This window comes from Pseudophryne corroboree (assembly GCF_028390025.1).
Source record: "Pseudophryne corroboree isolate aPseCor3 chromosome 3 unlocalized genomic scaffold, aPseCor3.hap2 SUPER_3_unloc_28, whole genome shotgun sequence".
In the NCBI taxonomy this organism is placed as follows: Eukaryota; Metazoa; Chordata; class Amphibia; order Anura; family Myobatrachidae; genus Pseudophryne; species Pseudophryne corroboree.
In genome coordinates, this window is record NW_026967517.1 from 729,067 (window position 1) to 742,540 (window position 13,474).

At 45.4% G+C, this 13,474-nt stretch overlaps 1 protein-coding gene across 1 annotated transcript in view; it reads right to left on the reverse strand.

Moving 5' to 3' along the window:
* LOC134983892 (oocyte zinc finger protein XlCOF22-like) overlaps positions 1 to 13,474 on the reverse strand; it is a 630,483-nt gene that overhangs the window by 556,099 nt on the left and 60,910 nt on the right. The window lies entirely within an intron of this gene.

A 13,474-nucleotide genomic window follows, 5' to 3' on the forward strand; every position in this document is an offset into this window, starting at 1 on the left:
CGGTAGTTCTACTACAAAAAAAATACCCAAACAAAAACAGTACACTCACACCGTGAAAGTAAAACTTTATTACATACATGCTGACACACACATACTTACCTATGTTCACACGAGGCTCGGTCCACTTCTCCAAGTAGAATCCTCGGTGTACCTGAAAATAAAATTATATTCACCAAAATTCAGTGTAGCATCTGTCCTCTTCTTTTTTGTAATCTACGTACTTGGCAAAAAAACAAACCACATTTACCTGGACCACGCTCTGAAAGGGGTCCCATGTTTACACATGGGACCCCTTTCCCCGAATTCTGAGACCCGCTCCATTATCCTCAATGGTGGGAACTTTGCGGTCAGCAGTGAGGTTACTCGCGCCTTCGATACAGTGCCTCACAGGAGACTGATCAAATTAAGGGAACTTGGTCTAGGATATACTATTTGTACATGGTTAGGTAATTGGCTGGATTACTGAGTACAACGAGTAATGGTCAACGGGATGTTCTCCAGCTGGGCACCAGTAGTTAGTGGAATACCACAAGGGTCCGTACTTGGCGCGCAACTGTTCAATAAATTTATCAACAATCTAGGAATAGTCCTGGAAAGCACAGTGTCAATCTTTGTGGATGATACTAAGCTGTGTAAGGTAATTCAGATAGCGATGTGGAGTCTCTACAAAATGACTTATTTATACTTGAAGCCTGGGCATCTAAATGGGGAATGAGATTCAATATAGAAAAATGCAAAATGATGCATTTTGGGACAAAAAACACACAAATATCGTACACTCTAAATGGGGAAATTATAGGGGTAACTGTGGTGGAAAAAGATTTGGGGGTGCTCATGGATAATAGGCTTATCAGTACACAATGTCAAAATGCTGCAAAAAAAGGCAAGTAAAGTGCTCACATGCATAAAACGGGGCATTGAGACAAGGGACGAGGATGTAATCCTGCCACTGTACAAATCATTGGTGTGTCCGCACCTGGAATATTGTGTTCAGTTCTGGGCACCATATTATAAAACAGATATAGGAGAACTAGAAAGAGTTCAAAGCGGGCTACTAAACTGATTAACGGGCTAGAGACACTGGAGTACAAGGAAAGGCTTGCTAAGTTACATATGTATACACTAGAAAAGTGGTGACTTAGAGGAGACATTATTATCTTCAGATATGTAAAGGGTCATTAGAAGGAGCTAGCAGCGGATTTGTGTAGTAAAATAACCCTGTATGGGACACGTGGGCTCTCGCTGAGGCTGAGGAAATTCCATATACAACGTAGGAAAGGGTTATTCACGGTAAGAGCATTAAAAATTTGGAACTCCCTGCTGAAGCAGGTAGTAATGGCAGACTCTGTAAATGTATTTAAAACTGATTAGACAAATTTCTAACTAGAAAGGGTATCCAGGGTTATAGCATTTACCACAGTGACATTAATCTGGGAGTGGTAAGAGTCATAGTTGTCAATTGGTACTAAACCATTACATCAGCAGGTACATTATAATATGATCAGCTGATCACAGAATACAGGTTGAACCCGATGGGCATTTTGCCTCTTTTCAACCTAACTAATTATGTAACTATGTAACTATTACCTTATAATAAGAATTTACTTACCGATAATTCTATTTCTTGTAGTCCGTAGTGGATGCTGGGGACTCCGTCAGGACCATGGGGAATAGCGGCTCCGCAGGAGACAGGGCACAAAAGTAAAAGCTTTAGGATCAGGTGGTGTGCACTGGCTCCTCCCCCTATGACCCTCCTCCAAGCCTCAGTTAGGATACTGTGCCCTGACGAGCGTACACAATAAGGAAGGATTTTGAATCCCGGGTAAGACTCATACCAGCCACACCAATCACACTGTACAACCTGTGATCTGAACCCAGTTAACAGCATGATAACAGCGGAGCCTCTGAAAAGATGGCTCACAACAATAATAACCCGATTTTTGTAACAATAACTATGTACAAGTATTGCAGACAATCCGCACTTGGGATGGGCGCCCAGCATCCACTACGGACTACGAGAAATAGAATTATCGGTAAGTAAATTCTTATTTTCTCTGACGTCCTAGTGGATGCTGGGGACTCCGTCAGGACCATGGGGATTATACCAAAGCTCCCAAACGGGCGGGAGAGTGCGGATGACTCTGCAGCACCGAATGAGAGAACTCCAGGTCCTCCTCAGCCAGGGTGTGCCCCTGACCAAGTAGCAGCTCGGCAAAGTTGTAAAGCCGAGACCCCTCGGGCAGCCGCCCAAGATGAGCCCACCTTCCTTGTGGAATGGGCATTTACATATTTTGGCTGTGGCAGGCCTGCCACAGAAATGTGCAAGCTGAATTGTACTACACATTCAACTAGCAATCGTCTGCTTAGAAGCAAGAGCACCCAGTTTTTTGGGTGCCTACAGGATAACAGCAAGTCAGTTTTCCTGACTCCAGCCGTCCTGGAAATCTATATTTTCAGGGCCCTGACAACATCTAGCAACTTGGAGTCCTCCAAGTCCCTAGTAGCCGCAGGTACCACAATAAGCTGGTGCAGGTGAAACGCTGACACCACCTTAGGGAGAAACTGGGGACGAGTCCGCAGCTCTGCCCTGTCCGACTGGACAATCAGATATGGGCTTTGTGAGACAAAGCCGCCAATTCGGACACTCGCCTGGCCGAGGCCAGGACCAACAGCATGGTCACTTTTCATGTGAGATATTTCAAATCCACAGATTTGAGCGGTTTAAACCAATGTGATTTGAGGAATCCCAGAACTACGTTGAGATCCCACAGTGCCACTGGAGGCACAAAAGGGGGTTGTATATGCAGTACTCCCTTGACAAACTTCTGGACTTCAGGAACTGAAGCCAATTCTTTCTGGAAGAAAATTCACAGGGCCGAAATTTGAACCTTAATGGACCCCAATTTGAGGCCCATAGACACTCCTGTTTGCAGGAAATGCAGGAATCGACCGAGTTGAAATTTCTTTGTGGGGCCTTCCTGGCCTCACACCACGCAACATATTTTCGCCACATGTGGTGATAATGTTGTGCGGTCACCTCCTTCCTGGCTTTGACCAGGGTAGGAATGACCTCTTCCGGAATGCCTTTTTCCCTTAGGATCCGGCGTTCCACCGCCATGCCGTCAAACGCAGCCGCGGTAAGTCTTGGAACAGACATGGTACTTGCTGAATCAAGTCCCTTCTTAGCGGCAGAGGCCATGAGTCCTCTGTGAGCATTTCTTGAAGTTCCGGGTACCAAGTCCTTCTTGGCCAATCCGGAGCCACGAGTATAGTTTTTACTCCTCTACGTCTTATAATTCTCAGTACCTTGGGTATGAGAAGCAGAGGAGGGAACACATACACCGACTGGTACACCCACGGTGTTACCAGAACGTCCACAGCTATTGCCTGAGGGTCTCTTGACCTGGCGCAATACCTGTCCAGTTTTTTGTTCAGGCGGGACGCCATCATGTCCACCTTTGGTCTTTCCCAACGGTTCACAATCATGTGGAAGACTTCCCGATGAAGTCCCCACTCTCCCGGGTGGAGGTCGTGCCTGCTGAGGAAGTCTGCTTCCCAGTTGTCCACTCCCGGAATGAACACTGCTGACAGTGCTATCACATGATTTTCCACCCAGCGAAGAATCCTTGCAGTTTCTGCCATTGCCCTCCTGCTTCTTGTGCCGCCCTGTCTGTTTACGTGGGCGACTGCCGTGATGTTGTCCCACTGGATCAATACCGGCTGACCTTGAAGCAGAGGTCTTGCTAAGCTTAGAGCATTGTAAATTGCCCTTAGCTCCAGTATATTTATGTGGAGAGAAGTCTCCAGACTTGATCACACTCCCTGGAAATTTTTTCCCTGTGTGACTGCTCCCCAGCCTCTCAGGCTGGCATCCGTGGTCACCAGGACCCAGTCCTGAATGCCGAATCTGCGGCCCTTTAGTAGATGAGCACTCTGCAGCCACCGCAGAAGAAACACCCTTGTCCTTGGAGACAGGGTTATCCGCTGATGCATCTGAAGATGCTATCCGGACCATTTTTCCAGCAGATCCCACTTTCTTGCGTGAAATCTGCCGAATGGAATCGCTTCGTAAGAAGCCACCATTTTTCCCAGGACCCTTGTGCAATGATGCACTGACACTTTTCCTGGTTTTAGGAGGTTCCTGACTAGCTCGGATAACTCCCTGGCTTTCTTCTCCGGGAGAAACACCCTTTTCTGGACTGTGTCCAGAATCATCCCTAGGAACAGCAGACGTGTCGTCGGAAACAGCTGCGATTTTGGAATATTTAGAATCCACCCGTGCTGTCGTAGAACTACTTGAGATAGTGCTACTCCGACCTCCAACTGTTCTCTGGACCTTGCCCTTATCAGGAGATCGTCCATTTTCTTTGAAGAAGAATCATCATTTCGGCCATTACCTTGGTAAAGACCCGGGGTGCCGTGGACAATCCAAACGGCAGCGTCTGAAACTGATAGTGACAGTTCTGTACCACAAACCTGAGGTACCCTTGGTGAGAAGGGCAAATTGGGACATGGAGGTAAGCATCCCTGATGTCCAGGGACACCATATAGTCGCCTTCTTCCTGGTTCGCTATCACTGCTCTGAGTGACTCCATCTTGATTTGAACCTTTGTATGTAAGTGTTCAAATATTTCAGATTTAGAATAGGTCTCACCGAGCCGTCTGGCTTCAGTACCACAATATAGTGTGGAATAATACCCCTTTCCTTGTTGTAGGAGGGGTACTTTGATTATCACCTGCTGGGAATACAGCTTGTGAATTGTTTCCAATACTGCCCCCTTGTCGGAGGGAGACGTTGGTAAAGCAGACTTCAGGAACCTGCGAGGGGGAGACGTCTCGAATTTCCAATCTGTACCCCTGGAATACTACTTGTAGGATCCAGGGGGTCCACTTGCGAGTGAGCCCACTGCGTGCTGAAACTCTTGAGGCGACCCCCCACCGCACCTGAGTCCGCTTGTACGGCCCCAGCGTCATGCTGAGGACTTGGCAGAAGCGGTGGAGGGCTTCTGTTCCTGGGAATGGGCTGCCTGCTGCAGTCTTCTTCCCTTTCCTCTATCCCTGGGCAGATATGACTGGCCTTTTGCCCGCTTGCCCTTATGGGGATGAAAGGACTGAGGCTGAAAAGACGGTGTCTTTTTCTGCTGAGATGTGACTTGGGGTAAAAAAGGTGGATTTTCCAGCTGTTGCCGTGGCCACCAGGTCCGATGGACCGACCCCAAATAACTCCTCCCCTTTATACGGCAATACTTCCATGTGCCGTTTGGAATCTGCATCACCTGACCACTGTCGTGTCCATAAACATCTTCTGGCAGATATGGACATCGCACTTACTCTTGATGCCAGAGTGCAAATATCCCTCTGTGCATCTCGCATATATAGAAATGCATCCTTTAAATGCTCTATAGTCAATAAAATACTGTCCCTGTCAAGGGTATCAATATTTTCAGTCAGGGAATCCGACCAAGCCACCCCAGCGCTGCACATCCAGGCTGAGGCGATCTCTGGTCGCAGTATAACACCAGTATGTGTGTATATACTTTTTAGGATATTTTCCAGCCTCCTATCAGCTGGCTCCTTGAGGGCGGCCGTATCTGGAGACGGTAACGCCACTTGTTTTGATAAGCATGTGAGCGCCTTATCCACCCTAAGGGGTGTTTCCCAACGCGCCCTAACTTCTGGCGGGAAAGGGTATACCGCCAATAATTTTCTATTGGGGAAAACCCACGCATCATCACACACTTCATTTAATTTATCTGATTCAGGAAAAACTACAGGTAGTTTTTTCACACCCCACATAATACCCTTTTTTGTGGTACTTGTAGTATCAGAAATATGTAACACCTCCTTCATTGCCCTTAACATGTAACGTGTGGCCCTAAAGGAAAATACGTTTGTTTCTTCACCGTCGACACTGGAGTTAGTGTCCGTGTCTGTGTCGACCGACTGAGGTAAATGGGCGTTTTAAAGCCCCTGATGGTGTTTGAGACGCCTGGACAGGTACTAATTTGTTTGCCGGCCGTCTCATGTCGTCAACCGACCTTGCAGCGTGTTGACATTATCACGTAATTCCCTAAATAAGCCATCCATTCCGGTGTCGACTCCCTAGAGAGTGACATCACCATTACAGGCAATTGCTCCGCCTCCTCACCAACATCATCCTCATACATGTCAACACACACGTACCGACACACAGCACACACACAGGGAATGCTCTGATAGAGGACAGGACCCCACTAGCCCTTTGGGGAGACAGAGGGAGAGTTTGCCAGCACACACCAAAACGCTATAATTATACAGGGACAACCTTTATATAAGTGTTTTCCCTTATAGCATCTTAATATATAATCATATCGCCAAATAAGTGCCCCCCCTCTCTGTTTTAACCCTGTTTCTGTAGTGCAGTGCAGGGGAGAGCCTGGGAGCCTTCCCACCAGCAGTTCTGTGAGGGAAAATGGCGCTGTGTGCTGAGCAGAATAGGCCCCGCCCCCTTTTCGGCGGGCTTCTTCTCCCATTTTTCTGACAACCTGGCAGGGGTTAAATACATCCATATAGCCCCAGAGGCTATATGTGATGTATTTTTAGCCAGTATAGGTACTTTCATTGCTGCCCAGGGCGCCCCCCCCCAGTGCCCTGCACCCTCAGTGACCGTTGGTGTGAAGTGTGCTGAGAGCAATGGCGCACAGCTGCAGTGCCTTGCGCTACCTCATGAAGACTGAGAAGTCTTCAGCCGCCGATTTCTGGACCTCTTCTCTCTTCAGCATCTGCAAGGGGGTCGGCGGCGCGGCTCCGGTGACCCATCCAGGCTGTACCTGTGATCGTCCCTCTGGAGCTAGTGTCCAGTAGCCTAAGAAGCCAATCCATCCTGCACGCAGGTGAGTTCACTTCTTCTCCCCTAAGTCCCTCGTTGCAGTGAGCCTGTTGCCAGCAGGACTCACTGAAAATAAAAAACCTAATAAAACTTTTACTCTAAGCAGCTCTTTAGGAGAGCCACCTAGATTGCACCCTTCTCGGCCGGGCACAAAAACCTAACTGAGGCTTGGAGGAGGGTCATAGGGGGAGGAGCCAGTGCACACCACCTGATCCTAAAGCTTTTACTTTTGTGCCCTGTCTCCTGCGGAGCCGCTATTCCCCATGGTCCTGACGGAGTCCCCAGCATCCACTAGGACGTCAGAGAAATAGGAGTTTAACCGTATTCAGACGCATAGCAAAAGAAACAACAGTAATAATTATTAGACTCGTATGCATCCAGCACTTATTTGCACATGTTAAGCTGCCGCCTACTGGGAGTGAATCTTAGCTTCTTAGATTTGCGAATGACGGATTCGCAATATTGCGATTAGCACACTTAGCAGTTTCTGAGTAGCTTGAGACTTACTCTGCCAGTGCGATCAGTTCAGTCAGTATCGTTCCTGTTTGACGTCACAAATACGCCCGGTGTTCGCCCAGGCACTCCCCCGTTTCTCCAACCACACCCCAATTTTTCCAAAATACGTCAGCGTTTTTTCACACACACCCATAAAACGCTCAGTTTCCGCCCAGTAACACCCACTTCCTGTCAATCACATTACGATCACCAGAACGGAGAAAAACCCTCGTAATGCCATGAGTAAAATACCTAACTGCATAGCAAATTTACTTGGCGCAGTCACACTGCAGACATTGTGCATGCGCAGTAAGCGGTAAATCGCAAAATAACGAAAATCGGCAACGAGCGAACAACTCGGAATGACCACCCATGTCTGGTCAGCTCACTGTTGGACAATAGGGAGTAAACAAAAATGGGCAATGGTACCTTATATGACTCAACCTTTGAGTGTCCACTGTGGTGGTAGTAAACAATAGAAAACTAGGTCTAACATGAATACATTATCCAAAGGGTAACAGATATCGTAACACAATTGCATATATTAACAATATTAAGGTTGATTTAAACACAATATTGGGTGAGCAGTAATGGACATGTTATGGAGAATGAGGAAACAGATGAATGTATAGGGATATGGGGATAAAAAGTACATATCTGACATGAGAAATGAGGCATAGTTATATTGTCACAGACCTCTCATTTCCTCACAGTAGCCATGGGCCAGATGTTATTTCCCATCATTTACAGACTTCTGCAGCTGCACCGAGATGATAGGCTGTCAGCCAGTAGCCCTGCACCGCTCCGGCTCTTACATATAGTGTGCTGTTCCTGCTGGGAATGGGATGCCCCATCCACCTCACTGACGATCATAATTCTTATCATATAGAACTAAAGAATACTTCGATATAGTGGGCAATATAAACTGCCAGACAACATTTGTGGTTTATGTAATCTCCTGCATTTGCGGTTGCCAATATGTCGGTAGAACAATACGCTCTCTAGGGTTTTAGAACATAGAAGATGAATTCTTAAAAAGTCAACTAAACACAGTGTACCTAGACATGTTTGCTCACTCCATGGAGGTGATTGTGGGGTTATGTCCATACAGGGAGTTGAACATATAAAACAGACATTCCCAGGTGGGGATAGATATAACCTCCTCTGTAAGAGGGAAGCATACTGGATTTGTATGATAGATACTTTGTTCCCTCTAGGTCTCAACGAAAACATTGAGCTGAATAATATATGAATCAATATCTGTATGTTATTCTATTTTATCCTATAGATTCCTTTTTTTTCTTCTGTCCTCCCCCCTTTTTTTCCCTGGCTGTTTTCTTATCCTTCTGTTAAGAAACTTAGGGGCAGATTTATTAAGCTCGGTGAAGTGATAAAGTGGAAGGTGATAAAGAACCAGCCAATCAGATCCTAGCTGTCATGTCACAAGCTGGCTTTTATTATTGGCATAACTGTTTTTATTGTGTTGAACTTTAATAAATATTAGAAATACATTTATTTATATACCATCAGCGCTCTTTTATGTCTCTATTGAAACTTAAATAATTTATATCGTCTAAGGCATCCAGTTGCCGCATAGGAGCTGCTATCTAATAATCAATATATTTGGTGCTCATTTAATACACGTAACATTGCATTAGCGCCTGATTTAGCTAGGTGATTATACAGGTTGAGTATCCCATATCCAAATATTCCGAAATACGGACTTTTTTGAGTGAGAGTGAGATAGTGAAACCTTTGTTTTTTGATGTCTCAATGTACACAAACTTTGTTTAATACAGTTATTAAAAAATATTGTATTAAATGACCTTCAGGCTGTGTGTATAAGGTGTATATGAAACATAAATGAATTGTGTGAATGTAGATACACTTTGTTCAATGCACAAAGTTGCAAAAAATATTGGCTAAAATTACATTCCGGCTGTGTGCATAAGGTATATATGTAACATAAATGCATTCTGTGCTTAGATTTAGCTCCCATCACCATGATATCTCATTATGGTATGCAATTATTCTAAAATACGGAAAAATCCGATATCCAAAATACCTCTTGTCCCAAGCATTTTGGATAAGGCATACTCAACCTGTATTGCATTTTGTCACCTCACTGACGTGACAGGCTCAGCTGTCAGTCATGCAGCCCCACTGCGCCCACTCTCTCCGTACTCATACATACATGCCTTTCTGGGAGTGTCTCGTCCTGGTTGTCAGTGAGACAGGGTCTCTGGCACAGCTGTGTAATCATGATGTGAGTGTGTGTGCTGAGTAGTGAGTACTGCTAGCAGCAAATCTCACAGCTTAACTGCAGTGTAGCAGTGTGGTGGGGGTGGGGAGAAGGGGGTTGCTACACCAATGAGTCAAGGAATGGAGGAGTGGTTTGATGGGACTCACACAGCAGGTGGTGAAAAGCTTAAAAATGAGGAGTGGTTGGAAGGGGAAGGAACTGGTAGGTGTAGAATGGATTAGTGAGGGTAAGGACACTCAAGGGAAATTGGAGTGGGAGCCCACAGGTACCAAACTGGGTAAAGAGCAGCTTTTAGGAAGGAAATTGGTGAGCCAGTCCCTGTGGTTGACACTTCTCTGCCTCATGTGGGGTGGATCCTTGGACTCTCCAGTTCCTCTAGAGGCTGTGGATTCTTCTTGCCCACTACCTAGTGGTTCTGTGGTCATCTCAGGCCATGAACCTCCCAGGTGCCTGGCCTCCAGATTAACATGTAATGGTCATGGAGGTGGTCCTGGGCTCTGTAGAGGAGGAGGTGGAAAAAGCAAAGGAAAGTAGTGTCCCTTCTGAAGGGGCAATGGTGGACATTGTGAATGGTGAAAGGAAGGTTTTTGTGGGCAAAGAGTGAGTTATGCCATATATCCCAGAAGCATGGGTCTTCAGCCTATGGCCCTCATTCCGAGTTGTTCGCTCGCTAGCTGCTTTTAGCAGCTTTGCACACGCTAAGCCGCCACCCTCTGGGAGTGTATTTCAGCTTAGCAGAATTGCGAACGAAAAATTAGCAGATTTGCGAATAGAAATTTATTTGCAGTTTCTGAGTAGCTCGAGACTTACTCTGCCACTGCGATCAGTTCAGTCAGTTTCGTTCCTGGTTTGACATCACAAACACACCCAGCGTTCACCCAGACACTCCCCCGTTTCTTCAGACACTCCCGCGTTTTTCCCAGAAACGCAAGCGTTTTTTCGAACACACACATAAAACGTCCAGTTTCCGCCCAGAAACACCCACTTCCTGTCAATCACACTCCGATCACCAGAACGAAGAAATTTCTTCATAAAGCCGTGAGTAAAATACCAAACTTATTAGCAAATTTACTTGGCGCAGATGCACTGCGAACATTGCGCATGCGCATTAGCGACTAATCGCTCCGTTGCAAAAAAAAAAATAACGAGCGAACAACTCGGAATGAGGGCCTATATGATGTGCCACCATTAATGTGGCTTCTGTCTTGTCCGACCAAGCTTGATTTATGTGCTTTGTAATTTTTTAAAGCAGGATAAAGGCTGAGTTTTTTTTATTTCTGCAGTAGACTAGAATAAGCCCAGACATTCCCACTTCCATTATACCACCTGAATGTGACGGTCAGTGACCACCGTGCCATCACTTACCTGTATGCTTACACAAAACAGAATGATGGAACACTTATAAAGGTTTCTTTACATCTTCTGGGGTCCACTCCGAGATTAGACATTATGGCGTAATTACTCAGACGGGAATATAAAACAGAATAAAAAATAAAAGCTATAATGCAATAATTAGATGCAAACAAAAGCTTTTATTATGAAATCATACAGGGGAGTATCCGCACCATATAGATGTAACATACAACAAACCACCGCAGATGGAACCCGGGTGACTCTAATGCACATGGTAATGTACAGGGTATATATGGACAGGATCTTGTATCAGAAAACACTCAGCACTACTTATCAAGATGAGTGTCAGCAACAAGTTAGGCAAACTAGAAGTGAAAACACGTTCCAATGGCCGCCATATTGTCGTGCAGCAATACAGATTGTGCAAACTGGTATTAGACATTCACATTTATACAAAGCACAAGATACAAAATAAACAGCTGAAAAAAGACCTAAGCATTTGGGATGTATTATTTAGGAAGTAAATAGAGGTACATTAATGAAAAGCGTGAGTAACAGTCATCAGTCTGCTTGTGAAGGTCTCTAGAGTGGAGGCCTCTTGGACTGTGCAAGGCAGTGAGTTCCATGGTCAGGGCTGCAAAACTAAAAGTTCAACCCATAAATGAATGACAGGAGATTCTTGGTACTGCTGGTAACAGTCCTTCATCTGTAGAAGCAAGCAAGCAAGCAAGCAGGGCAGTAAGGAGGTAGAAGCTGCTTCTAGTACCTTGGACCATGTAATGTTGGGCTGGGAAGGTCATTTAGCCAATTATGAAATAGATTTGTCATCTTACAGGCAGCTATGTGGCAGGAACGGGCTGGTTAGGTAACAGCCTGGCTGCTGCATTCTGTACTAGCTGCAAGCTCTGTAATTCTTTTGCTGGGTGACCCAGGTAGATGGCATTGCAGTAGTCTATGAACTTCTGAGGGAATCAAGTGTTTGATTCTGGCTATGGTCCACAGATGGAAGAATGAGGATTTGTATGTGGCGGATACCTGATGTCTGTGTCAGCCACATACCAGGACAACACAAAGATTCAGCACATGATCAGTATTTTGCAATTCTGAACACCAAAGCATAAATCCAGATGGTTGGTAAAGCTGTAGTCTTGTCCTTTGTTGGGGAGCTTCTATTATGTTTCACAAAGACTGAGTCACAGCCAACTGGTATCATCCACCCCTGGCGCTCAGCTAGACAACCATTTAGGATTGGTATTAGGTTCTCAGTACATGGGCCCTCATCCCGAGTTGTTCGCTTGCAAGTTGCTTTTAGCTGCATTGCACACGCTAAGCCACCGCCCTCTGGGAGTGTATGTTAGCATAGCAAAATAGCGAGTACACATTTCTTAGCAGTTTCTGAGTAGCTCGAGACTTACTCTGCCATTGCGATCATTTCAGTCAGTTTCGTTCCTGGTTTGACGTCACAAACACATCCAGCGTTCGCCCAGACAATCCCCCGTTTTTCCAGCCACTCCCGCGTTTTTCCCAGAAATGGTAGCTTTTTTTCACAAACACCCATAAAACGGCTAGTTTCCGCCCAGAAACACCCACTTCCTGTCAATCACATTACGATCACCAGAACGAAGAAAAAAACTCGTAATGCCGTGAGTAAAATACCTAACTTCATAGCAAATTTACTTTGCGCAGTCGCACTGCGGACATTGCGCATGCGCAGTAAGCGGAAAATCGCAATATAGCGAAAATCGGCAACGAGCGAACTCAGAATGACCACCATGGAGCAAAAAGCAGGTCATCAGCATAGCAGTGGTAGACCAGGCCATGATGTCTGATTATATCACCCAGTGGTAGCATGTATATTTTATAAAGCATAGGATAGGATTGACCCTTGAGGAACATTGCATGACAGTGATAATTATACTCCAGAAGATTTAAATGGTTCCGTACTTGGGTAATGTCGAATATGTTCAACAAGAGCAGATTTATTTCACGGCATGAAAATGGCTTCTCACCTGTGTGACTTCTCTGATGTCTGACAAGATGTGATTTTTGTGTAAAACATTTCCCACACTCAGAGCAAGAAAACAGCTTCTCACCTGTGTGACTTTGCTGATGTGTAACAAGATATGATTTCTGTGCAAACATTTCCCACACTCAGAACATGGAAATGACTTCTCACCTGTGTGACTTTGCTGATGTGTAACAAGATGTGATTTTTGTGTAAAACATTTCCCACACTCCGAGCAAGAAAATGGTTTCTCACCTGTGTGGCTTCTGTGATGTTTAACAAGATGTAATTTGTGTGCAAAACATTTCCCACACTCAGAACATGGAAATGGCTTTTCACCTGTGTGACTTCTCTGATGTATAACAAGGTGCGATTTACAGGTAAAACTTTTCTCGCACTCAGAGCAAGAAAATAGCTTCTCACCTGTTTGACTTCTCTGATGTGTAACAAGATGTGATTTTTTTGTAAAACATTTCCCGCACTCAGAGCA